The following is a 24,283-nucleotide window of genomic DNA, read 5'->3' as shown; positions in this document are numbered from 1 at the left end:
TTCCCACACTTATACAGTAGACTTTAATTTTCAACCTTTATTTTTTTTGTCTGTATTGCCATTGCCCTTAGCCCCTTTTAATCAATTGTAGCCACTTCTTTTTGCCACTTTCTGCCAATTTTTACATCTTTTATCCTTTTTTGATATTTTTCACCAGTTTTTGCCTCCATTATCCTACTTTTTGCAATTTGCATTTGTCCCCCTTTTGCCCATTTAAGCAGCCTTTTGCCATTAAATGTCACTTTTCCCCATTTTTTCCCATTTTTCTCACCTATTTGATGCTTTTGCCCATTTTAAACACTTTTCACTCATTTCTTTGCCACCTTTTTCAGCACTTTAGGAGCATTTTTGCCACCTCCCCAGATTAGCCCCTCCGGGCCTGACAGGACTTTTGCTCAAAACACGTTATGGTAACGGTTGCTTGACTTCTACACTCTGTGATCCATGTAGCTAATCAGGGGATACGCTGGGGCGGAAGGAGACAGAAGTTCTTCTTCAGTGTACTCCTTTTCATACATCCTCTTGTATACAGTAAATCGTGACTCGAGTCGAAATCGCTCTTTTTATCTATGTTTTAGCTTTGTGTAGTGTTATTGTCCCTGTAGAAGCTTGCAGGCCTGCACAGGTGGTTAAGGGATAGTGCGCCGAGGCAGAGGAAGACTGAATGCCGCAAGTTGCGTCACAAATTAGTGCCCAACACAGAGGCTTTTTTGGGAGTATTTTTCAACAAAGCGTACATGTGAGCCAACATATTTTCTTGGACAATTTTTACCTAAAACACATTAAACTACGTGGACAGAACAAACCCATTTATATGCTGTGGGGTTCTCTGAGTACCAAGAACCTCATACGACCCAACTTCAAAAATCCTAGTCCAACTGACACGACTCTGTATGCAGAACAAAACTACAAATGCTTAAAGAAAACAATCACATCATCCTCGTGCAGATTTCAAGTCCAATTTGCAAACAACAGACATTTTTGCTTACTCCACTCCCTCTGAGGTTTTGCTGACTCAGGCTTATTTGATCTTGAAGAGCAAGAAGTAGCTTATCATGGTTTATGTTAGTGAGCTCACTGCTTTAAAGATAATGTTGTAGTACTGATAGTACAAAGTCATTGGTTTTATGACTCATCTCTTCTTGACCTACTTTTATGTGTTAAGCACATTTGTTGTTTAAATATTTATCATATGTGCTTCCTGTTTTATTTTCAAATCAGAAAAGGCATGTTACTAAAAACACAGAAAGCATTCATGCTCAGAGGAATCAGGTCTTTCTGAATAGAGGCATGTCTGTTGGATGAAAGCCCCCCTCTGCAACACAGTAATAGATCATTACAGTTTAGAAAGAGCATTTTCAGAGTTTGAAATCACTTTGCCCAGCTGTAATCATAAATTACATCTGATGATGTTATCCTTTTAACTTCACATTCACTGTATTCTTAAGTCTACTGAAACAAATATATTTTTGTTTTTTTTCCACAATAACTTTCAGAACTGGGATCAATACTGCAATCCAGGCACAAATATGCCAAGTGTATTTTTTATTGAAATATGTGGAGTTCTCATAAATTCATGAACCCCTTGCACAGTGATTATGCTTGGCTGATAAAAGGAATCAGCGTCTGAATTATCTGGAGGATCTCAGCACTGATTAGATGTTCTTTCTGAGCTTTGGCAGCAAATTATAATTTGGAGAAGCTGCTTCTTTTTTCTCTGACTTAAAGTGCAAGGTGGGTGAGATGCTATGCTAATTTAAGGGGGGTGGGAAAGTCATTTAAATTCAGTTTTTAAAATCTGTTTTTAAAGATTTATTATCAGTCAGTCAGTCACCAGTGGGTTGTTTTTTATTTCTTCATGTGCAACAGTGCGGATCACACTGATTTGTGGTTTCAGTTGTAGCAGTGATGACACCAGTGTTATTAGCAAAATTACACAAAGAATGCCATTAATACATGAGACCATCTGCACTGACAGATGCAGTCATAGATGAAAGTATTGGCACCCCTGGAATTTTTCAGAAAATACACCATTTCTCCCAGAAATTGTTGCAATTACAAATGTTTTAGTATACACATGTTTATTTCCTTTATGTGCACTGGAGCAACACAAAAAAGCAGAAGAAAAAAGCCAAAATTAACATAACTTTACACAAAACTCAAAAAATGTGCCAGACGACATTACTGACACCCTTTAAAAACTGTGGGTAAATCATTTTATTTCAAGCATGTGATGTTCATTTAAACTCACCTGTGGCAGTAACAGGTGCTGGCAATATAGAAATCACACCTGAAGCCAGTTAGAATACATAAAAGTTGACTCAACCTTTGTGTTGTGTTTCTGTGTGTGTCACACCAAACATGGAGAAGAGAAAGAAGAGCCCAGAATTGTCTGAGGACCTAGGAAGCAAAATTGTGGAAAAATATAAACAATCTCAAGGTTTCAAGACCATCTCCAGAGATCTAGAAATTCTTTTTTCCACTGTGTGTAATATAATCAAGAAGTTTACAACCCATGGAACTGTGGCTAATCTCTCTGGACGTGGACAGAAGAGAAAAATTGATGAAAGAATGCAACACAGGATAGTTGGAATGGTGGATAAACATCCTCAGTCAACTTCCACACAAATTCAGGCTGTCCTGCAGAGTCAGGGTGCAACAGTGTCAGCTTGGACCATACGTGGTCATCTGAATGAGATGAAGCGCTATGGCAGGAGACAGAGGAGAACCCCACTGCTGACAAAGAGACATAAAAAGGCCAGACTGGAGTTTGCAAAACTGTACCTAAGTAAGCCTCAATCCTTCTGGGAGAACATTTTGTTGACAGATGAGACTAAGGTAGAGCTTTTTGGAAAAGCAGAAAACAGAATGAGGCCTACAAAGAAAAGAACACAGTACCTACAGTCAAACATGGTGGAGGTTCAAAGATGTTTTGGGGTTGTTTTGCTGCCTCTGGCACTGGGTGCCTTGACTGTGTGCAAGGAATCATGAAATCTGAGACTATCAAAAGGTTTTGGGCCGCAGTGTAGGGTCTAGTGTCAGAAAGCTGGGTCTGTGTCAGAGATCATAGGTGTTCCAGCAGGACAATGACCCCGAACATACCTCTAAAAACACCAAGAAATGGTTGGAGACAAAGCACTGGAGAGTTCTGAAGTGGTCAGCAATAAGTCCAGATCTAAATCCCTTGAATACCTACGGAGAGATCTCAGAATTGCTGTTGCAAGAAGACACCCCTCAAATCTGAGAGACCTGGAGCAGTTTGCAAAAGAAGAGTGGTCCAAAATTCCAGTTGAGAGGTGTAAGACGGTTGTTGATGGTTATAGGAAGTGATTGGTTTCAGTTATTTTTTCCAAAGAGTTTGCAACCAAATATTAAGTTGAGGGTGCCAACATTTTTGTCCGGCACATTTTTTGAGTTTTGTGTAAAATTATGTCAATTTTGGCTTTTTTCTTCAGCTTTTTTTGTGTTGTTCCAATGCACATAAAGGAAATAAACATGTTTATACCAAAAACATTTGTAATTGCAACAATTTCTGGGAGAAATTGTGTATTTTCTTGAGAAATTCCAGGGGTGCCAATACTTTCATCCATGACTGTATGAACAGGGGCGTAATGATTCTTGCAGAAGTAATTTTAATCATTTTTAGCCCATCCTTTGTTAAGCCACTCTTGCATATTCATAGCCTTTTGTGCACATTTACCACCAACTTCTGCAACTTCAGGTACTGCAAATTATTAAAAATTTCATTAAGGAAAGCAAGTAGATGGAAAGAAGCACTGCCTGATCCGTGTGAATAGATATTCCTGGGAACGGCAAGCTAAGACCTGCCCTGATCTGTCTCTTTTTGGCTAACCCTGATATTCCTGCCTAACTAAACTCATCAAATAGAGGCAGAGGGTCATGGCTTGGCAGTATTTGGGGAAAAGGTGCACCATATCACTGAATGATGTGAAAATATTCTGTAGAGACTATAAAATTACTGGAACATGCCCTGCACTGCACTGGATATTAAGGACAAAGACATGGAAAAGTATCAAGGACTTGAAAACAGTCTTCTGAGAATTATTTGAAAAATGTTACTTACTCATCAACCAAAAAGATCTTGTGAGAAAGTTCTTTTTCATTACTTTTATTGAGGTCAAGTATTGCTTAGAAAAAAATATTCCTTTATCATAAAAGTAAATGGAGAAAAAAATTAAATGGACCTTGCACTGATGAATAATACATGGATGTACTGGTTATAAAATCAGTCTCAAGTAACATAGTTCTTAAGAAAATGACGGCATCAAATATTACACACTCTGTTGGCCCTGACATATTGCCTATTAAACATAGGATATCTACAAACCATTATGCCTCCCCTAGAATGTGTAACATACAGTGGTGGCATCATGCAAAATAGTGCTGGCTCTACCACCATTAGAGGCATTAACACTTGAGCTCATGGGGCACGGATTTGTGCAGGCACACCTGTGGTAAAATTCCGTATGAGAATTCCGTATGAGAGTCAGCACCTTGAAATCCGAGGCCATGGTTCTCTGCCGGAAAAATGGTGGATTGCGCCCTCAAGCTGGGGAGTGAATCTTTGCCCCAAGTGAAGGAGTTCAAGTGTCTTGCATTGTCATTTTACAAGTGAAATCCCACACAGGGACAGCAGTATTACACTACTGTGGGTATAATATGTAAATGCAATGGCATAATGAAACAATTTTTGTTATATCACTGTTGCAGGATTACAATGTGCAGTGCTTATGTTTACATGTTATTTGGAGCCACATTTTGCCATCATTTTCAGATGGGTTCTCCTGAGGCCTGTTGTCTTTGTTTCCTTCCTTGCCTATTCAGCTGGCAGTCACAGTCTTTTTCAGTCATAATACCCCATTGTCAGGTCTTGAGAGATGTTAATCTTTCTTAACATTGTAGTCCAGATACATATTACAGGCCAGCATGTCTGCAAAGGGTAGAGTATTATACTTAAATTTTAGCCTTGCAAAGAAGATGGATTGGACAGATATCTTTCATTAGGCAAATCTATCTTCCATCCATTTCAGGGCTGGAGCCTGTCCCAGCTGTCATTGAGTGAGAGGCAGGGTACACCCTGGACTGGTCGCCAGTCAATCACAGGGCTGACATACAGAGACAGACAACCAGGCACACTCACACCTACAGCCAATTTTCTTTATGTTTATGGTGGTGGGAGGAAGCCAGAGTACCCGGAGAGAACCCACACATGCACAGGGGGAGAACATGCCAACTCCACACAGAAAGGCCCTGACCAGGATTCAAACCAGGTGACAGCGCTAACCCCTGCGCCACCGTGTAGCCCCCCCCCGAAACGACTGAGCCAGGTCTGAAAACATACCTGGAAGCCAATGGCAATGGCTGCCTCTGGTGTTGCTCAGATGTTGCTACAGTATAATGGCAGCTCCACTCAAAACTGGACAGCATTTCTTTATTAAAACAAGAGCAAAGAGCACTGAGTGCTTCTCTTGGCAGACAGCATTAATTCACCATCATGCTCCACCGTTCACAAACTATGGCAGCATCTCCCTGTTGAGCTCAGGCTGTTAGTAGAGCTGCACACGTCACCTTCCTTATTTTGTCTTGTCGCTCTGATTGGACCATAATGAAAGTGACAGATGGAACATTTGTCCAATCACCTTCGGAGAATTTTTTTAAATGTCTTGCCCTATATGCTTTGCATAGGAGTTTTCTCAAATGAATGTAAAATACTGTATATCCTATGCAATGGAAATAAGAAACAATCTATCTGGCATGACAGAGTACTCAAAGTTGGTAAGGCAGAAAAATTAATTAATTAAGGAGCTATAAAAATGAATAATCATTATTATTATTATTATTATTATTGTTATTATTATTGTTGTTGTTGTTGCTGTCTTTGTTGCTGTTTTTGTTGTTGTTTTTTGTTTTTGTTGTTGTTATAGTTGTTGCTGTTTTTGTTATTGTTTTTGTTGCTGTTGTTGTTGTTATTGTTGTTGTTATTGTACCAACTAGGGAGATGTCTGTAATCTTTCTTCCTAATCTTAGAATAAAAATAGATTGCTGTGATTGAATCATGTGATCATTAAATATCTTTAACATTATCCTTCCTGGTTTCTCATTTAAACACAAACCTGTTTTATTTCATGTTTTAACTTACATACACACGCCTTCAAAAACACATGTGTGAGTGTGCATTTGGTGAATGGACCGCACTCACACTGAGCTTTTCTGATCTTCACATCACTCTGAGCTCTTCACTGCCTAATTAATGCTGACGCACAAACATTCATAAACTGACTGCAGAGGCAGTTATCAAAGTTCTGCAGCAAATTCATACATGAATTCCCATTCCTTTATGGCTGTTAAAGCCTTAGATGCATTTTTGGGATCAGTGTCCAACCCCAGAATATTCTGTTACTGCAGTAAGGATTAAAACCAGGGTTTTTTAGCCCCTCTTCTTCACATCAACACCCTCACCCTCCACCATCTTTGTAAGTGTTTTCTCACCATTCAGGTCATTGCACCTGTCATGGAATGCATTGCTTTTCTTTCACCAGGATTTTAAATTTGCTTGTCACTTTGTGTGTCATATCCTTTTAACATCTTTCCACTCCTCTCCATTTCTATCCGCAGGAGGGAGGTCAGCAATGGCTGGAAGTTATTCCTGTCACTGGCGAGTGTCTTCAGATTTCAAGTGTTTCCTTCTGCAGGAAAACTTCCGTCACAAAAATGCATTAAGAGATTTAAAGGTGACTTTCAAGAATTTGTTGTGCTGCAAATATCCACACATCCATTTAAAAGAAAAACAAATAGGAGAAGAAATAAGGCAAAGAGAAACCCTCCCTGTTAAGGAAGCCCTAAACAGGGTAGCTATTCACATAGAGCTGCATGAACTGAATAAACAAACATCATTCTGCTTTTACAGTCTGTCATATGATCTCACTGCTTTTTTTTTTTAATCATTAACAACAAACAAAATCGAAACTTCTGACTGAACAGAGGCTGTTTTGTTAAGTTAAAAGAGCACAAGGTCACTGAAAGGTAATAAGAGCTATAAATCTGAAACTTGACGGGATCAAAGGCTGGAGACATAAAAAACATCATGAGGCTGAGGTGGTGACGCGCCTCTGCGCCGGTACCTGAACCACATGAGTAAATGAAAAACAAAAAAACACTGGAGGGAGCATGACTCACTGAGAAAGAAGAAATGGATCAAACAATAGCACCAAGGCAAGATAGTAACAAAAATTGGGCTGTCAAGGAGAGCTTATTTCCTAATTAAAAGTTAAGTTAGCTAAAAAAAAATCAACTTTTAACCATGGTGTTATTGCACAACATTTACTGTTAATCAAAAGCATCCATAATGTGTCAATATCACATATTTCTCGGCCTCTGAATATTATCTTAGAAACAAAAGTATCCGTATTCATGTGCACCAGTCCTGTGTTAAAACTTGAGGTAACTGTAGGTCACAGAGGAAAAATTGCAAAAGCTTTCATTGTAGCCTGATGGAGATAATTGAAAAATAACATGATTGTGTTTCCCCTCACACAGCGTGAGGGATGTGTGCGTGCACTGGCTTAATCAAGACATCTAATCACAGTGGTTCGACAATAATTGACTGGAAAATCTTCATGTGCAATCAAATAATTTGATGATCCACTAGTCATGTTTGGTTTCTATGGTAACAGACCTACTGAACCACTCAAAGCCTGATGAACAGTGAAGTACGCACCATAATGTGCTCCATTATGGTTCACTCCATTCATCCTTAATCAAGAGAAAAATGAACTCATTAATATATCAATAAGCATATTCTGCCATGATTTAATTCAAATCATCTCAGCTCTATTTAGTATGCCGTGTTAGCATGCGGTGCATTAACAAAAGCTGCAATCAGGTTTTTGTACTATTCTGTTCAGTTCCTCTTCTGGATGAGGTTTTTCAAAACACTGCTGCTCATTAGGTGCAGCTCAGGTCACACCTAGATGACTCAGTGGAAGAATCGATGGTTTCCTAACCAGTAGGTTTGAGGTTTGACCCCCTGCTGGACACCAGACCTCAGACTATTCCTGCTACTGTGTGTGAATGTGTATGAAACGGACCATACACAAGTGTTGTCTGACTCAACTCATTCAGACTTTAGACAGAGGCCTACCACTGTTTTTTTTTTTTTTAAATTTCTTTTAACTATATTTTTGTCCTTTACTGGAGATATAGGACAGTGGAAAGAGTGGGAAACCAGGTAAGAGCATGGGGAATGACATGCAGGGCAAGAACCATAGGCCATAGGGTCACTCATGTACATGGGGGGGGGGGGGGGGGGTTAACCACTAGGCCTAGACCACAGAGCTCAACTCTGTAAGCTGTTAAAAATAGTTTTTGAATGTTTGTTTTTTTTGTTTTTTGTTTTTTTTTGCCAAAAGCTACTCTTGGGAATTTAAAGTACCTCAACATACAGTAGATGTTGGGTATTTTTTTTGTTTGTTTGTTTTGTTTTGTTTTGTTTTTTGCACTTGGAACGGTTGGAAGAGTCATTAAAAAAGTTGGCAATATGTTATGCAGAGACCACTTCCTACCCCCCATCTGGAGTTCACTAACCTGGGCATGACTTCAGTCAACTATGGCTTTGGTCATGGAGTTCTGTGTTCCCAGGGTCTTGAACCAACGGGAAAGGATTAGGGGCACTGAAAAGAACTATAATTCTGACTTTAATCTCAGAATTCTGACTTTTCTCTCAAATTTTGAGTTTAATCTCAAAATTCTGACTTTAATCTGAAAATTCTGACTTAAATCTCAGAATTCTGACTTTAATCTTAGAATTCTGACTTTTATCTCAGAATTCTTACTTAAATCTCAGAATTCTGACTTTATTCTTGGAATTTTGACTTTCATCTTGGAATTCTGACTTTAATCTCAGAAATTTGACTTTTCTCTGTGAATTCTGACTTGAATCTAAGAATTCTGACTTTAATCTCAGAATTCTGTATTTAAATCTCAGAATTCTGACTTTTCTCTCAGAATTCTGACTTTTCTCTGTGAATTCTGACTTTTAAATCTCAGAATTCTGACTTGAATCTCAGAATTCTAACTTGAATCTCGGAATTCTGATTTTAATATCAGAATTCTGATTTTAATATCAGAATTCTGACTTAAATCCCAGAACTCTGAGATTAGTCTCAGAATTCTGATTTTAAATCTCAGAATTCTGACTTTTCTCTCAGAATTCTGACTTAAATCCCAGGATTCTGACTTTAATCACACATTTCTGACTTTTTTCTCAGAATTGGGGAAAAAATTGCGTGTCAATACATATATACAGTCATGGACGAAAATACTGGCACCCCTGGAATTTTCCCAGAAAATACACCATTACTCAAAGAAATTGTTGCAGTTACAAATGTTTGTGGTATACATGTGTTCATTGCCTTTATGTGCATTGGAACAACACAAAAAATCAGAAGAAAGAAAACAAAGTTGACTTAATTTTACACAAAATTCAAAAAATGGGCTGGACGAAATTATTGGCACCCTCAACTTAATATTTGGTTGCACACCCTTCGAAAAAAATAACTAAAACCAATCACTTTCTGTAACCATCGACAAGATTCTTACATCTCTCAAATGGAATTTTGGACCACTCTTCTTTTGCAAACTGCTCCAGGTCTCTCAGATTTGAAGGGTGCTTCTTGCAACAGCAGTTTAAAGATCTCTCCAAAGGTGTTCAATGGGATTTAGATCTGGACTCATTGTTGGCCACTTCAGAACTCTCCAGCGCTTTGTCTCCAACAATTTCTTGGTGTTTTTAGAGGTATGTTCGGGGTCATTGTCCTGCTGGAACACCTATGATCTCTGACACAGACCCAGCTTTCTGACACTAGGCCCTACACTGCGGCCCAAAACCTTTTGATAGTCTCAGATTTCATGATTCCTTGCACACAGTCAAGGCACCCAGTGCCAGAGGCAGCAAAACAACCCCAAAACATCCTTGAACCTCCACCATGTTTGACTGTAGGTACTGTGTTCTTTTCTTTGTAGGCCTCATTCTGTTTTCTGTAAATGGTAGAATGACCTGCTTTTCCAAAAAGCTCTACCTTAGTCTCATCTGTCCACAAAATGTTCTCCCAGAAGGATTGAGGCTTACTCAGGTACATTTTTGCAAACTCCATTCTGGCTTTTTTATGTCTCTTTGTCAGCAGTGGGGTTCTCCTCTGTCTCCTGCCATAGCACTTCATCTCATTCAGATTACGACGTATGGTTCGAGCTGACACTCTTGCACCCTGAGTCTGCAGGACAGCCTGAATTTGTGTGGAAGTTGACTGAGGATGTTTATCCACCATTCCAACTATCCTGCGTTTCATTCTTTCGTCAATTTTTCTCTTCCGTCTACGTCCAGGGAGATTAGCCACAGTGCCATGGGTTATAAACTTCTTGATTATATTACGCACAGTGGACAAAAGAATTTCAAGAACTCTGGAGATGGTCTTGAAACCTTGAGATTGTTTATATTTTTCTACAATTTTGCTTCTTAAGTCCTCAGACCATTCTCTGCTCCTCTTTCTCTTCTCCATGATTGGTGTGACACTCAAAGGCACACAACACAAAGGTTGAGTCAACTTTTATACATTCTAACTGGCTTCAGGTGTGATTTCTATATTGCCAGCACCTGTTACTGCCACAGGTGAGTTTAAATGAGCATCACATGCTTGAAATAAAATGGTTTACCCACAGTTTTAAAAGGGTGCCAATAATTTTGTCCAGCCCATTATTTGAGTTTTGTGTAAAATTATGTCAATTTTGTCTTCTTTTTTCTGACTTTTTGTGTTGTTCCAATGCACATGAAGGAAATAAACAGATGTCTACCAAAAACATTTGTAATTGCAACAATTTCTTTGAGGAATGGTGTATTTTCTGGAAAAATTCCAGGGGTGCCAGTATTTTCGTCCATGACCGTATATATATTTTGTAGTGGCCCTGACCCTTTGCTTGTTTGTGTTTGCCAACTGTTTGTTGTGGTAAAGAGCATATCATTTAGTATTCACTAAAGTTTTTATCAGTAAAGTTAAAATGTCTGATTTCTTGTTAACATGAAGAGGATAGGATGGCTGACAGCCTAGATATTCAAATAACATCTATAGTATGATTTTGAAACAGATTTGTCAGCAGCAGATGCATATAGAGTTTTTAAACTTTGACAAGTCGTTTGTTGAAAACATTACCATCATAAATGTATTTCAGGAGGTCCATATTGATGTCAAAATAAATGAACTGTTCAGCATAAGCCTGGGAAACACATGGAAACATCTTTTTGGAGACAGGGTGAGCCCATTATAATTCCAACTATGTGCAAGTCAATTCAGAAATATCAGACAAGCTCAGGCATTGAGGAGTCGATGTACAGACAACTGAATGTGATCAAAAATAACAGTGTTCTTAACATGCATACAAGGATAAATTCTCATTTCCCAATACAGTATTTACTTGCTTACATCCTAAAGTGGGTATTTACCAAGGAATTAAGCTGGTCCTGCAGCACAGATGAGTTTAATCCAGGAAATATGTGAAGGACTGAATCAGTATCTCATCTTATTTAATCACATTCACGCTCTGTATTTCCGTCCTCACAGGGTTATTCACACTGGCCAAAACACATCAGCCCCAGAGACTCAAGCATTCATCTCTATCTATTTTCAGATGGCTTAGTGCCTAGCCTACTTTTCTTCATGGATTGAGTTTTTCGGCCCAAAGCAATTAGACAAATTCACAAGCCCTTCTCTGAATGAAATCCTGCACTGACAAATTAACCACTGGGCAGATTTTCTACCTTCTGGTCTTTTCATTACATCTTTTTTCTTTCTTTTCACTTCCCTTTCCTCTGTAGATGAAATGACAGAAAGAGTGATTAAACCCAGGCTTCCTCTCTCTCTCACACACACAAACTCAAATTCATCATTCATGTTTCATGTCAGGGGCACTGAATAGTGCAGTTTGGAGGGCCTAATTTCCATGACAACAGGTCTGGGGATTAGGGTGAAAAACTGTCATTCCAGAGTAATTGTCAGAGCACCTTAATTCAGGGGAGCACTTAAGAGTGAAGAGTAGGAGCAGAGGATGGAGTAGAATTTGGGTTGGCTGGGAGGATCAAGGGAGAAATAAAGGAATGGGTAATAACCCTCCTGAATATCATTTTACCTTTTATCACAATGGATAACAGGTTAACACCTTAAATGTAAATGTGTCGTAGTTAGACATGAAAGATGAGAGAGACAGATGAAAGAATGAGTGAAAAGATTGTAGAAGTGTGGGTGCAGAGAAAAGGAAAATGAGAGATGAGGCAGGGAGAGACAGAACAATCCAAATCAGTTTCACAGCCTAGTCTAAAAGTGGCTTTAAAACACAAAACACTGTCCAACAGTTTCCTGACTTTGTGAAGGCAGTTTGTATTTGTTTTGATTTTTTTGGTTGATGGTTATTTAATTTTCATAGTATATGCTCTCAGTTATACTCAGGGGTGAGAAGTAACTATGTACATTAACTCCAATTACTGTAACTGAGTAGTTTTGGGGGTATTTGTACTTTAAAAAAAAATCAGTACTTTTACTTCTACTTAAGTAAGTTTTAACTGCAGAAACTGTACTTAAACTTGAGTACAACAGTGGTGTGATTTTTCATCTCTGGTTATTCTCCATAGCACATTTTTACAGTATAGCGTGTGTTTTCAATTTCCTTCAATTTTTAATTCTGCGGTAAAATAAGTTTCTGTCTAAGTGGTTTTACAGTAAAGGGATTTCAAGTGACTGGTGTTCCCAACAGGCTATACAGTTTCCATTGTGAAAATGCACTTCTTATCAGGGCAACTGTGGCCCAGTAGGTGGAGTCAGTTGTCTGGCAACTAGAAGGTCAGGGGTTTGATCCCCAGCTCCTATAGTCATATGTCCATGTGGCCTTGGGCAAGACACTTGAGTCCTTTTCAAAAATGGTCAATTTCTAGCTCAAATTTGGCAAGAGATCCACGGTCATGAAGTTTTGAGATCAAATTTGAGCCGTTTTGGAAGTGGTCTATTTTTTGCTCAAATTTTGCGATAGGATGCCGTTTTGGGTCAAATTTTGAGTCATTTCAAAGTTGTCGCTTTTCACTCAAATTCAGCCACAGGTCTGCAGCCATTACATTTTTGGTCAATCTTTGAATCATTTCGAAAGTTGTCAATTTTCGCTCAAATTAGGCGTTAGTCTTGCTGTTTTGGGTCAAATTTTGAACCGTTTCAAAAATAGTCAAATTTTCACTCAAACTCGGCAACAGGTTCGTAGTCATGGCATTTTTGTTAAAATTTTGAGTGGTTTCAAAAATCATTGATTTTTCGCACAAATTCAGCAACAGGTCCACAGTCGTGCTGTTTTGGGTCCAATTTTGAGTTGTTTCAAAAAGGGGCAATTTTTCACACAAATTCAGCGACATGTCCATGGTCATGCTGTTTTCAGTCAAATTTTGAGATGTTTCAAAAATGGTCGTTTTACCACAAAAAATTCAACAGTAGGTCTGCAGTCTTGCCGTTTTGGGTTGAATTTTGAGTCTTTTCAAAAATGGTCCAATTTCTCTAAAACTTGGGGACTGGTCTGGGGTCACTCTGCTTTGGGTTAAATTTTGAGTCATTTCAATACTAGTCAATTTTTTTGCTGATATTTGGCCACAGTCCTGCCGTTTTGAGTCAGATTTTGGTCAAATTTTTTGGGTTTAGTTCTGGGTCTTGCCCAAGGTCTCTCCCCGGTTGGACATGCCCAGAAGACCTCCACAGGAATGCGACAGAGAGGCATCTTGATTAGAAGCCCAAACCACCTCAGCCGGCTCCTTTCAATGCTAAGGAGCAGCGGCCCCACCTCAAGCTCCCTCTGGTTGTCCCGAGATCCTTACCCTTTATCCAAGGCTGAGCCCAAATACCTTCCTGTGGAGTCTCATTACAACTTCTTGATCCGCGGTCTCATTCTTTCATTACTCAGAGTTCGTAGCGACAGGTGAGGGTTAGAACATAGAGCCACCAGAATCCACTGTTTTCTGGTAAATTGATCAACATTGTTTCAGGTGGAAAATCTAGAAATATGATGCAAACAAGCTCTTTGAATATAATAAATAATTATGAATATTGTTAGTAACAATTTATGCACATGCATTTAAATAAAAGGAGGAGCCTACATGTATCAAATAAAGGTTAGACTGACATGATCAGTCATTACTAAAGATATTTAGCTCTAATGCACTGGTTGAACTCTGAGAATGTACGTGTCTCAGACATGTTACAGTAATTAGCCGTGTCCTAAAAAAAGCTTTGTGCGTGTGGGTGGAGGATGGAAGGAAAATTTGATACTTTGCCTCAAAACATAACATGACCATGAAGAATTCTAAGCTGCAGAAGTAATCTTTGAGATGCTACATAAACCAAGAAGGGGCTGGGGGCAGTTTAAAAAAGCACATTGAAATTTCTAAATTCAAGGTTTATTTGCTTCACCTCATCTCTCCATGACAGGAAACTTTATCCCACAAATTCCAGATTCATCAGAGTCAGAAATCAAAATCATCTTGTGTTTGAATGCTGACATGAAATACTGCTTCAGTCTGTCTGAAAAATGAATTATTCAGTACACTCTCGTTATCCTGATTTGAGCCTGATTTATGCCTCTGTGTCAAGGATACACCATGGCCTACAGTGAAGGTCTATGAACCTACACATCAACAGTATGTGGCACTCGCCACAGCATGGGCCACTACAGTGTTGGTAGAGCAATGACTGAATGCAGAAGCATCAATCAGGCTTAAAAAAATGTATTCTATATGTCATATGACCTGAACCCTACACAAAACCCAATGTATGTAGCTGACATTAGTGGTTTGCCAGTTTGCACTGGTGACTACCCATCTCTGAGTATGTCTAAAGGCATATTGTGTGTACTCTTGAGCAGACCCGCCCACAGAATTGGCTGGGCCCCTGAAAACCCCAGTGAATGGGCCCTCCCCAGTTGTTTTACTGATGATATCCATGCAAGTGCGTTGGATCAGTAGCTTTGGTGCTACCATCCCAACTAACAGTTGCCTCAATTTGGAACCAAGTAGCATGTGAAGCTATTATTGGGTTCTGATGTTCAAATTATTTATCAATTCCCCTTTTCATCATTGTTTCTGCCTATTTTGCTGCATTTGTTTCCATATTAAACCTATTTTTGACACTTTTAGCCATTTTTTTGCTACTTTTAACCCTTTGCGTTGCTTAAAACCACACATTTTGCCCCTTTTTTTAAGTTTTGCACATTTTTGCCACTTTTTAACTGCTTTTCATCATTTTTACTGCCCATTTTTGCCAGTGATTTCCTCTTTTAAACCAATATTTGCTGCTTTATCCCTTCTATTTTCCCTTTTAACCTACAGTCGCTAGAAAAATATGTTAACCCTTTGAGATTTCTTGGATTTCTGCATAAATTGGTCATCAAATGACAAATGTGGACACCACGGAGGAAGCCACTGCTGTCCAAAAAACACATTGCTGTACATTTGAAGTTGACAAAAGAGCACCTGGATGTTCCACAGCACTACTGGCAAAATATTCTGTCTATAGATGAAACCATAATTGAGTTGTTTGGAAGGAACACACAACACTATGTGTGGAGAAAAAAAGGCACAGCATCAAAACCTCATCCCAACTGTAAAATATGGTGGAAGGGCCATCATGGTTTGGGACTGCTTTGCTGCCTCAGGGCCTGGACGGATTGCTGTCATTGACAGAAAAATGAATTCCCAATTTTATCAAGACATTTTGCAGGAAAACATAAGACCATCTGTCCACCAACTGAAGCTCAACAGAGGATGGGTGATGCAACAGGACAACAACCCAAAGCATAGAAGTAAATCAACAACAGAATGGCTTCAACAGAAGAAAATACGCCTTCTGGAGTGGCCCAGTCCTCAACTCGATTGAGATGCTGTGGCATGACCTCAAGAGAGCAATGCACACCAGACGTCCCAAGAATATTGCTGAACTGAAACAGTTTTGTAAAGAGGAATGGTCCAAAATTCCTCCTGACCATTGTGCAGGTCTGATCTGCAACTACAGGAAACATTTGGTTGAGGTTATTGCTGCCAAAGGAGGGTCAACCAGTCATTAGCCTACAGGTTCACATACTTTTTCCACCCTGCACTGTGAATGTTTACATGTTTTGTTCAATAAAAACATGAAAACATATCATTTTTTTGTGCAGTATTAGGTTAAGCAGACTGTGTTTGTCTATTGTTGTGACTTAGATGAAGATCGGAACACATTTGATGACCAATTTATGCAGAAATCCAAGAAATCTCAAAGGGTTCACGTACTTTTTCTAGCAACTGTATATCTGCCACTCAGACTTTTTTGCTACTCTTTAACCCCATTTCACTTCTTATTTCTCCCAATTTTTGCAACTTTTAAACTATTTCACCACTTTATAAATTCCTTTGCATTTTCACCACCTATTTTTTTACTTATAGCCATTTTTTGCCACTGTAAACCCTTTTTTGTCCCTTTTAACCTTTTTATTGTTATTTAATTTTTTCACTTATATCTGTCTCAGTTTTTGTGTTCTCAGGTATAGTGATGTTTGTGCACCGCATGGCTTAGCTATGAAGTCTGACATTAATTTCCAAATGGTTTAGTTCAGCGTGCCCGTCCACATTGTTTACCTTGCAAGAAATGGTGTGTTTTTAGAAAACAGGTTTAAATTTTGAAAAGGCAATACCGTACGGCAGCATTGATAAATAAAATGTAGTTTTTGTTGCTTTGAAAACAGTGGTTATGATTAAGGTTAAATGTAAAATGTGATTTTTAGATATTAACTTTACAAATGACCATAATTATGCTGATCTCTATGGGCCCCCCATTTGGCTGGTGCCCAGAAAGCTTAGAAAGCTTTCCCCTTTATCCCCCCCTTATGGGCGGCCTTGCTCTTGAGTTAGATAAATAATTGCAGACGGAGATACAACTGGTCAAAACTACTTGCCCATCTGAAAATATCAGACATGCCGTTCTGACAGCAGCCCTGAAAAATAGGCTATCAAATTATTGGTAAGGAAATATCTAATCACCGTTAAGAAGATTTTCTTCACATGGCATTGAACAAAATGTTTGTAACTCTTTGCTTAAAGGCATCCTTCATACTGTGTGACTGAATCTGAAGTGACATTTATGATAAGCTATTTATTCATGTCAGAGAATTCTTTAGAAATTTCAACAAGAAATGTTTAATTTGTAATTGCTGCTCCGCTTCAGTGTAGTGTACATAATTCATTAGAGGAGTGACAGGTATGATCTTTAGTTGCAAGTAGTTCAAGATGTAAATAATTAGCTTTAGAATAAAGTACAGGTGGGCTTTTGTGTCCTGAGAGGTTCAAGTGTTGATGTTTGAGCTCAAAACTGCTACATTAATGAGGGTTGGTGATGCGCTGTCCGTGGTGCTGAAACAGATTAGATTGACAGCTGCCACTCAGTAAGAGTGAATGGAAAGAGATGAGCAATGACAAAGTTGATTCCACGTGCTTCTCTTCAGCTGATTTTGAGTGATGTTGTCAATGTGCTTCATAATCAAAAACAGAACAGGAGGGAAATGTGTCCGCTACTTAGAGGTGGGCGCAGAAGCCAGCACTTTGCCAGGGTTGTCAAGTGTTTGTTAGTCCCACAACACCTCCAGAGGGCTGAACTATGATCAGCATCCCAGAGCCACCGACCCTTCATGCTAGCTTTCATTGCCCACCATGCTAACACAGAGACATCATTACCTTACCTACCTTACTGTATGGCTCACACAGCCTCAACAGCAATGCCACCTACAACAGACCCAGGCTCAGTACATGCAAGCTCCATTATTTAACAGCATTGGGATCAAAACTTGTATGACAAATCCAAAAGGTTGTTAAAGGCCCGGAATGAGCAGGTCTTGAACCCCAGTCTCCTGCATCCAAACTATGTGACAAAGATATGTGCTACAAAACCTTGTACTGCAGAAGTGAAGTTATATGGAAAAATAAGTGAGGTGGGTTACAGATGACCAAAGAAGCACACATTCATACAGGCCTCTGCCAGTCCAGCTGCATGCACAACTCACAACAGTGAATCTGCACATATATGATATGTAAGACTAGTTAAAAAGGGGGGGGGAATTAATTGAGTTAAGATAAATCAAAACAGCATATTTCCAACAGGTGTCTGGCATTCCAGCTGCATGCACAACTCACAGCAGCGCATGCATGCCTTTGCATGTTTTGTGTAGGTGGCGTGCACACAATGACATAAAACCCTGTCTGTACTTCCGCGGCACACACATGTGCATGTGCGACAGTGAGCTGATCACAGCTGATATACTGTAGCTCTGGCAAAGACAGAGAGTGGATGGAAACAGAGTGAGGTCTGTGACACTGTTGTACTGGCACCACTTCATCCCATTTGCACAATGAAGAATGAGCAGCATGAAGAAAGACGCTGTCTTATATATCAAAAAAATACAAAAAAAATGTGTTGGACTTGCTTAAATATTGCCTTAAAGTGGTACAACGAGCAATTTAATCTTTTTTTTTCCCAACTCATTAAGTTCATATTCATCAACTTTATGCAGTTTCAAAAATTATCTGACCCCTACATGACCCCTTACTTAGCTTGGTTTTAAAGAAAAGCACATTTTTAAAATGGGCCTTAAGGTCATTAGCATGTATACCGATGTAATCCCACACAATCCATAGTCTGTTCCTTTTTCTGAATATGGAAAAGATGGTCATGGGAGCAAAGAGTAACAACAGAGAAGCTTGTTTAGAGTCACATGACACATCAGCAGAGCTGATGAGACCATGTGTTGCTCCAACTGTTACAGCGCAATGCTTTAGTCTCTGTACCGTCCCTCGGCTCAGGAAGTGCTTCCTGGCATCTTAACCTCAGACATATGGTGAGAGCACACAAAGGAGACCTCTGTCTACTATTGTCCACATGAGATCCTGAATGCCAGTATTCTGAGCTGAAATGGTGTGCTTCTGCTGTTGTTGGGGGCAGGGGGAGTTCTATGTTTCCTTGTTTGTTTTTTCTTGTTTTGTTCTTTGTTTTTGTTTTTTATGTATGTTTATTGAATAATAAAGCAGGGGGACTAAAAATGATTCAGTATGCGATAAATACTGTAAGCTCAAAATTAGTATCTTCATAGAGAGCAAAGAATATAATGGACACAATCAATAATAAAGAAAATGAGCCATTCAGTACCAAATCCAAATACCATCATCCAACTCATCAAGGATGAGCCCCAGAGATGTAGATGCTCATTCAAAGATGAGTCATCCATGTTTGTCCTGATGCTCTTTCTCCAGAGAATACACTTCCTGTTCATGTGGTTGGTTAGGATCACTAACTTATTGATGAGGCTGTAGTCACCAGTAACGTCGGAGCTTTGTTGTTTTCTGCTTTTTCTGAAGGGGCTGACATCATATCTCTCAAAATGAGCTCGAAGAAAACACAAAACACCAGAGAAAAAGAAAAACGATGCTGTTAGTGAAAAAAGGTGTCTTGTTGTTGCAGAATGGATAAGAATTGTTTGTTGTGGAGAATCAGTTACAGGCAAGTTTCAAGTTCTGAGCATATGGGAGTAGAAAATAACCTTTTCATTGGACACCCTCAGAAAGAAAGAAAGAAAGAAAGAAAGAAAGAAAGAAAAAAGAAAGAAAGAAAGAAAGAAAGAAAGAAAGAAAGAAAGAAAGAAAGAAAGAAAAATCTCTATCAGGAGGCCAGTCATGTCTTATTAGGATGAGGGAGGTAACCTAACATGCCAGATAGATTGTTTCATAAATCCATTACAGGGATATATTTCCTATTCATCTGGGTAAGCTACCATAGAAAGCACTTGGGAAGGGCAGGACTTTCAAAAAAAAAAAAATTCTCGCAAAGTGATTGGACGAACATTCTGTCCGTCACATTCATCACGGGCCAATCAGAGCGACAAAACATGTGAGCACCACTTACTCAGGAAGATATTAACAACATCCTGTGAAACATGGCATTGTTATAGGACTTAAAACCAGAAAAGAATGAGTTTCATTTGTTAACTATAAATCATCCAAGAGTGCACATCAGTGAGCACATTTGATTTTAGCAATAAGACTGTCATCTGATGCTCTCTGCTGAGGAAATCCTGTTCTACATAGAGCAGAAGCCCCTGTAGGCCATGCTATCATAAAGGGTGCACTCTGCACCCATCCTTTTACCATGATACACCCCTAACAAGGTTAATGCCCATTATTGTCATCCATCCTTTTAGCTTCATCTGCCTTGGTCTGTTCTGTTGTAGCAGTAAATACAAAAAGCACAGTAAACAGCTTTGGCTTTGCACTCTGACGTATAAAGCCTGCATCACGTGTGGGAAAATACACACGCAGCCGAAAAGGATCAAATGAAGTCATTTCCCACACAGATTAGTGCAAACACCGAGGTTATTAATGCTTACCATCGCTTAGCCCAAACACACACAAACTTCTGAGACTGCGACAGATCCTCTTTAACAAAAGGATTGGATTGGCTCTGGAATGAGTCCCATGTGAATAAAGAACAGCGTTGTTTGTACCTCTAAGTCACTTTAATTTTTAAAATTGTGTCTTTGTTCAATGTTCAGTATGCACATCTTCTGTCACAGCTGGCACCAGGTATAGAACCCAGGATATTTAGAGTTTCTCTCTGCTGTCGGCTTTGATCTGACCCTCTTAAACTAAAACTGCTGGGATATTCGGAGGGGATTTTTCAATTTCATGGTCTTGTTCCCATCTCAGGGAATTAAAGCAAAATTTCTCAAGGCAGCAAATAACTTAACACAACCGACTTTGCATTAATTCAACCTCCAGACAGACCAAAAGTAAAAGACAAAATATTGCAAGAAGCACACCAAACAAAAAAATAAATCAACTAGTGTGCAAGACATGTATTAGAATATCTTGGAAAACTTTACCTCAAACACGCTGGATAAATCAAAAGGCATAGTGGATTAGTTCACAGTTGCAAAGCCCCTATTGACCTAGAAGTATGTGTATTTTTTCCAAAGTAAATAAGGAAGCATGTGGGTTTCTGTCCGTGTGCATTTGCAACTGTTTGTCTGTAAGTAAGAGAAATGTAGCCAGTGGCCCTAATCCTCTTCAGTAGAGTGAGTCATCTTTTTACTAGACAATCTTTGGCTGTGTCCTGATAAAAGTACTCATGCAGCAGGAGAAGTCAGAGGCGGAGACTGCTCACAACTTCCAAGGTAATTAGCATAGACATAATATGCGTGTATTATGACCAGGGGCATAGCAAGGGATTTTGTGCCCAAAGAAATAATATTACACAGGCCCCACTTAACTGGTAGCCTAGCAACAAATGTTGCATCTTTTTTTTTTTTTACAAATAAATATGCATTTTGATGTATTTTTGAAGCATAATTTCCCCATTTATAAGCAATATTTTTACTATGGTTAGACTGAATTTACTTGTATTATTTCGCAGTGCTGGACTAGTGCTGTTGACTGATTCATTTTGTAGTTTTTGAGTCAATAATGACACTTATTACCAAGAAAAAATTGATAAAAACACACTTTTCATTGCAGGCTCCTAAAGGGCCACTCCCCACTGTGGGCCTGGGTAACCACCCTTTTTCCCCCTTGTGCTACGCCCCTGTAAATTGCATAGACATAACATACGTATATTATGACTATGGGTAATTAACTTGTTGTCATTGATAGCAATAGTGAATAAATTAGCTTGCTAGTCAGTTCACTGAAAAAAAAAAAACATTTCTGGACGTAGCTTGTCAGTAAGGTTGGCTACATTGCTTATTTTATAACTCTGAATGCTTCAGCACACCAAGAGATTTTGGACAATTCCATGCTCCCAACTTTGTGGGAACAGTTTGGGGATGGCCCCTTCCTGTTCCAACATAACTGTGCACCGGTGCACAAAGCAAGGTCCATAAAGACATGGATGAGAGAGTTTGGTGTGGATGAACTTGACTGGCCTGCACAGAGTCCTGACCTCAACCTGATAGAACACCTTTGGGATGAGTTAGAGAGGAGACTGGGAGCCAGGCCTTCTCGTCCAACATGAGTGTGTGACCTCACAAATGCCCTTCTGGAAGAATGGTCAAAAATTCCCATAAACACACTCCTAAACCATGTCCCGAGTCAAGGCAGGTGAGCAAATACTTCTGCCAATATAATGTATATCCCGTCTCTCATCTTTCTCATCTATTCGAGCAAGATTTTGCAAACAAAAGCTTAGTTTGTAGCCAGTGAACTGGTCTCGTACTTGGTGTAAGAGATGGTGGAAGCTAAACTCTCATCTTATTGGACAGTCATTATTAATATAGTAATATAATACACCTTGAATATGTTATGGCATTTGGGGTGTTGTAGAGGAGGAGTGACAAAGATAACAAGAGGAGTATCTGTCATGCCTTGTTGATTTTTTTTGGGTAAGAAACATGAGAATCTTGCTGTTCTGGAAATCCTTGGCCACCACTTAACTGCAGCATTAATCCCTGTCTCACATGTACACAGTCACACACATTAACTACATATGTAAGAGGCAGTGCTGTAAAATGAGGTATTTTATTTTGCTCAAATTGACCTTCAAATGATTTTGGCAGGTGGACTCTGGAGGAGTTACTTTATCTCACAATGTTCTCTCTCTCTCTCTCTCTCTCTCTCTCTCCTTATCTCCTGTAAACAGATGTGCATGTTCCACATTTCTTCATGACAACCCAATGCACCCCGACAAAGAGACATCATGGTCTGTGAGGGTGCCATAGAGACGCAAAAAAATTCTGTGTGACGATACATCTCTCAGCTCTCATTTCCCGGCCAAGATTCACCAAAAAATCCTCAGCCACAAACTACAGCACTTTACAGAACTGCTTTGCACACAAAATCTAACATTAAACAAACACAGGAACACACACACAAGCTTTATTAGAAATCATCCTTTGCTTTATTTCCCATAAAAACCCTTTCACATCCTGATACTAGCTCTAGGCTTAGAGGAGCTCACCCACTAACACACAGGAATATAATTAAAACTGGCGCTGTCTATCAGATTACAATAAAATTCAGCAGACCAACCATCGGGAACAAATTTCCATATCACTACTAATCTGTCCAAGAGTTCCTGCTCCTAGCTGTAGAAAATTTGAAAAGAAATAAGCAGAAAAGGACAAATTCTGTTCTTACCATTGGCTACAACATGCACATTTCTAAATAATAATGACAGCTTGTTTCTTTCAAACATGTAGACAGAGGTAGTGGCTTATTGTGAGTCCTGTTGCTGTGTTTCTACCTCTGCTTGCCTCTGTCGTGATGCTGTGAGTAAGTTTTTTCATGGTGGATTAACTTTTCTAAGCAGTGCAGGAAAATAAATAAATAAATAACTGAATAAATACATAAACAGATAAATAAGTGAATGAATAAACAAACGTTTTTTTTTTTTTGTTTTGTTTTAAGGCTATCACATCCAATTTATCATTTATTTGTGCATTTTAATCAGAGAGAGTGATAGGAGATCCACATGTCCATATTTTATAAACCCCCAGTCTAAAAAGCCAAATATCAATGAAATACAACAAACAAAATAGACCAAAATTTTATCTAACTGCACACAAAGTAATGATATCTAACTGCATCATCAACATTCCCTGAATATTTACTTTGCAAAAAAAAAAAACCCTCAAACAGGCCAATGAAAGATGGCCTACAGTTTAAAAAAATGCTTACTTTTTCTGTGTGTATGAGTATACAGGCATGTATGTATGCATTCTTACTTTATCTCACAGGATTCTGACTTTTTTTCTCAGAAGTGGAAAAGGAAAGTGGCCCCAATCCTCTTCTGTAGAGTGAGTCATCTTTTTATTAGACAATCTTTGGCTGTGTCCTGATAAAAATGCTCGTGCGACGGCAGGGAGACGTCGTAGGCGGAGACTGCTCGCGACTTCCCTCATTTAGGTAATTAGCTTGTTGATAGGGATCATGAACGTTGGCGATGAATTAGCTTGGTAGCCAGTTGACAGAAAAACATTTTTGAATGTAGTATACAGATAAGGTTGGTGACATTGCTTATAAAATATTTTTGATACTTTTAAGAAAATGTCCTTGTTACCGTGTTGGGAAAACATTTGTGAACTACTCTAACTTAAGCTAACTGAGGAGGAGGGACTCAGGTTAGCATTAGCATTAGCTAATTATATGTGACAGATATTGTGCTATATGCATCTCCCTCGTCTT

At 39.0% G+C, this 24,283-nt stretch overlaps 1 protein-coding gene across 2 annotated transcripts in view; it reads left to right on the top strand.

The window, feature by feature from the left end:
- Nucleotides 1-23,974: 23,974 nt before the first annotated feature.
- LOC121504525 (meiosis 1 associated protein) overlaps nt 23,975-24,283 on the top strand; it is a 43,489-nt gene continuing 43,180 nt past the window's right edge. The window contains exon 1 of one of the 2 annotated variants that reach the window (XM_041779376.1): nt 23,975-24,004. The gene's annotated coding sequence lies outside the window, so the exon portion shown is untranslated. The other variant, XM_041779375.1, reaches the window with a different exon arrangement.

Source organism: Cheilinus undulatus, linkage group 22, assembly GCF_018320785.1.
Source record: "Cheilinus undulatus linkage group 22, ASM1832078v1, whole genome shotgun sequence".
In the NCBI taxonomy this organism is placed as follows: Eukaryota; Metazoa; Chordata; class Actinopteri; order Labriformes; family Labridae; genus Cheilinus; species Cheilinus undulatus.
This window is presented reverse-complemented; position numbering and strand designations above follow the sequence as displayed.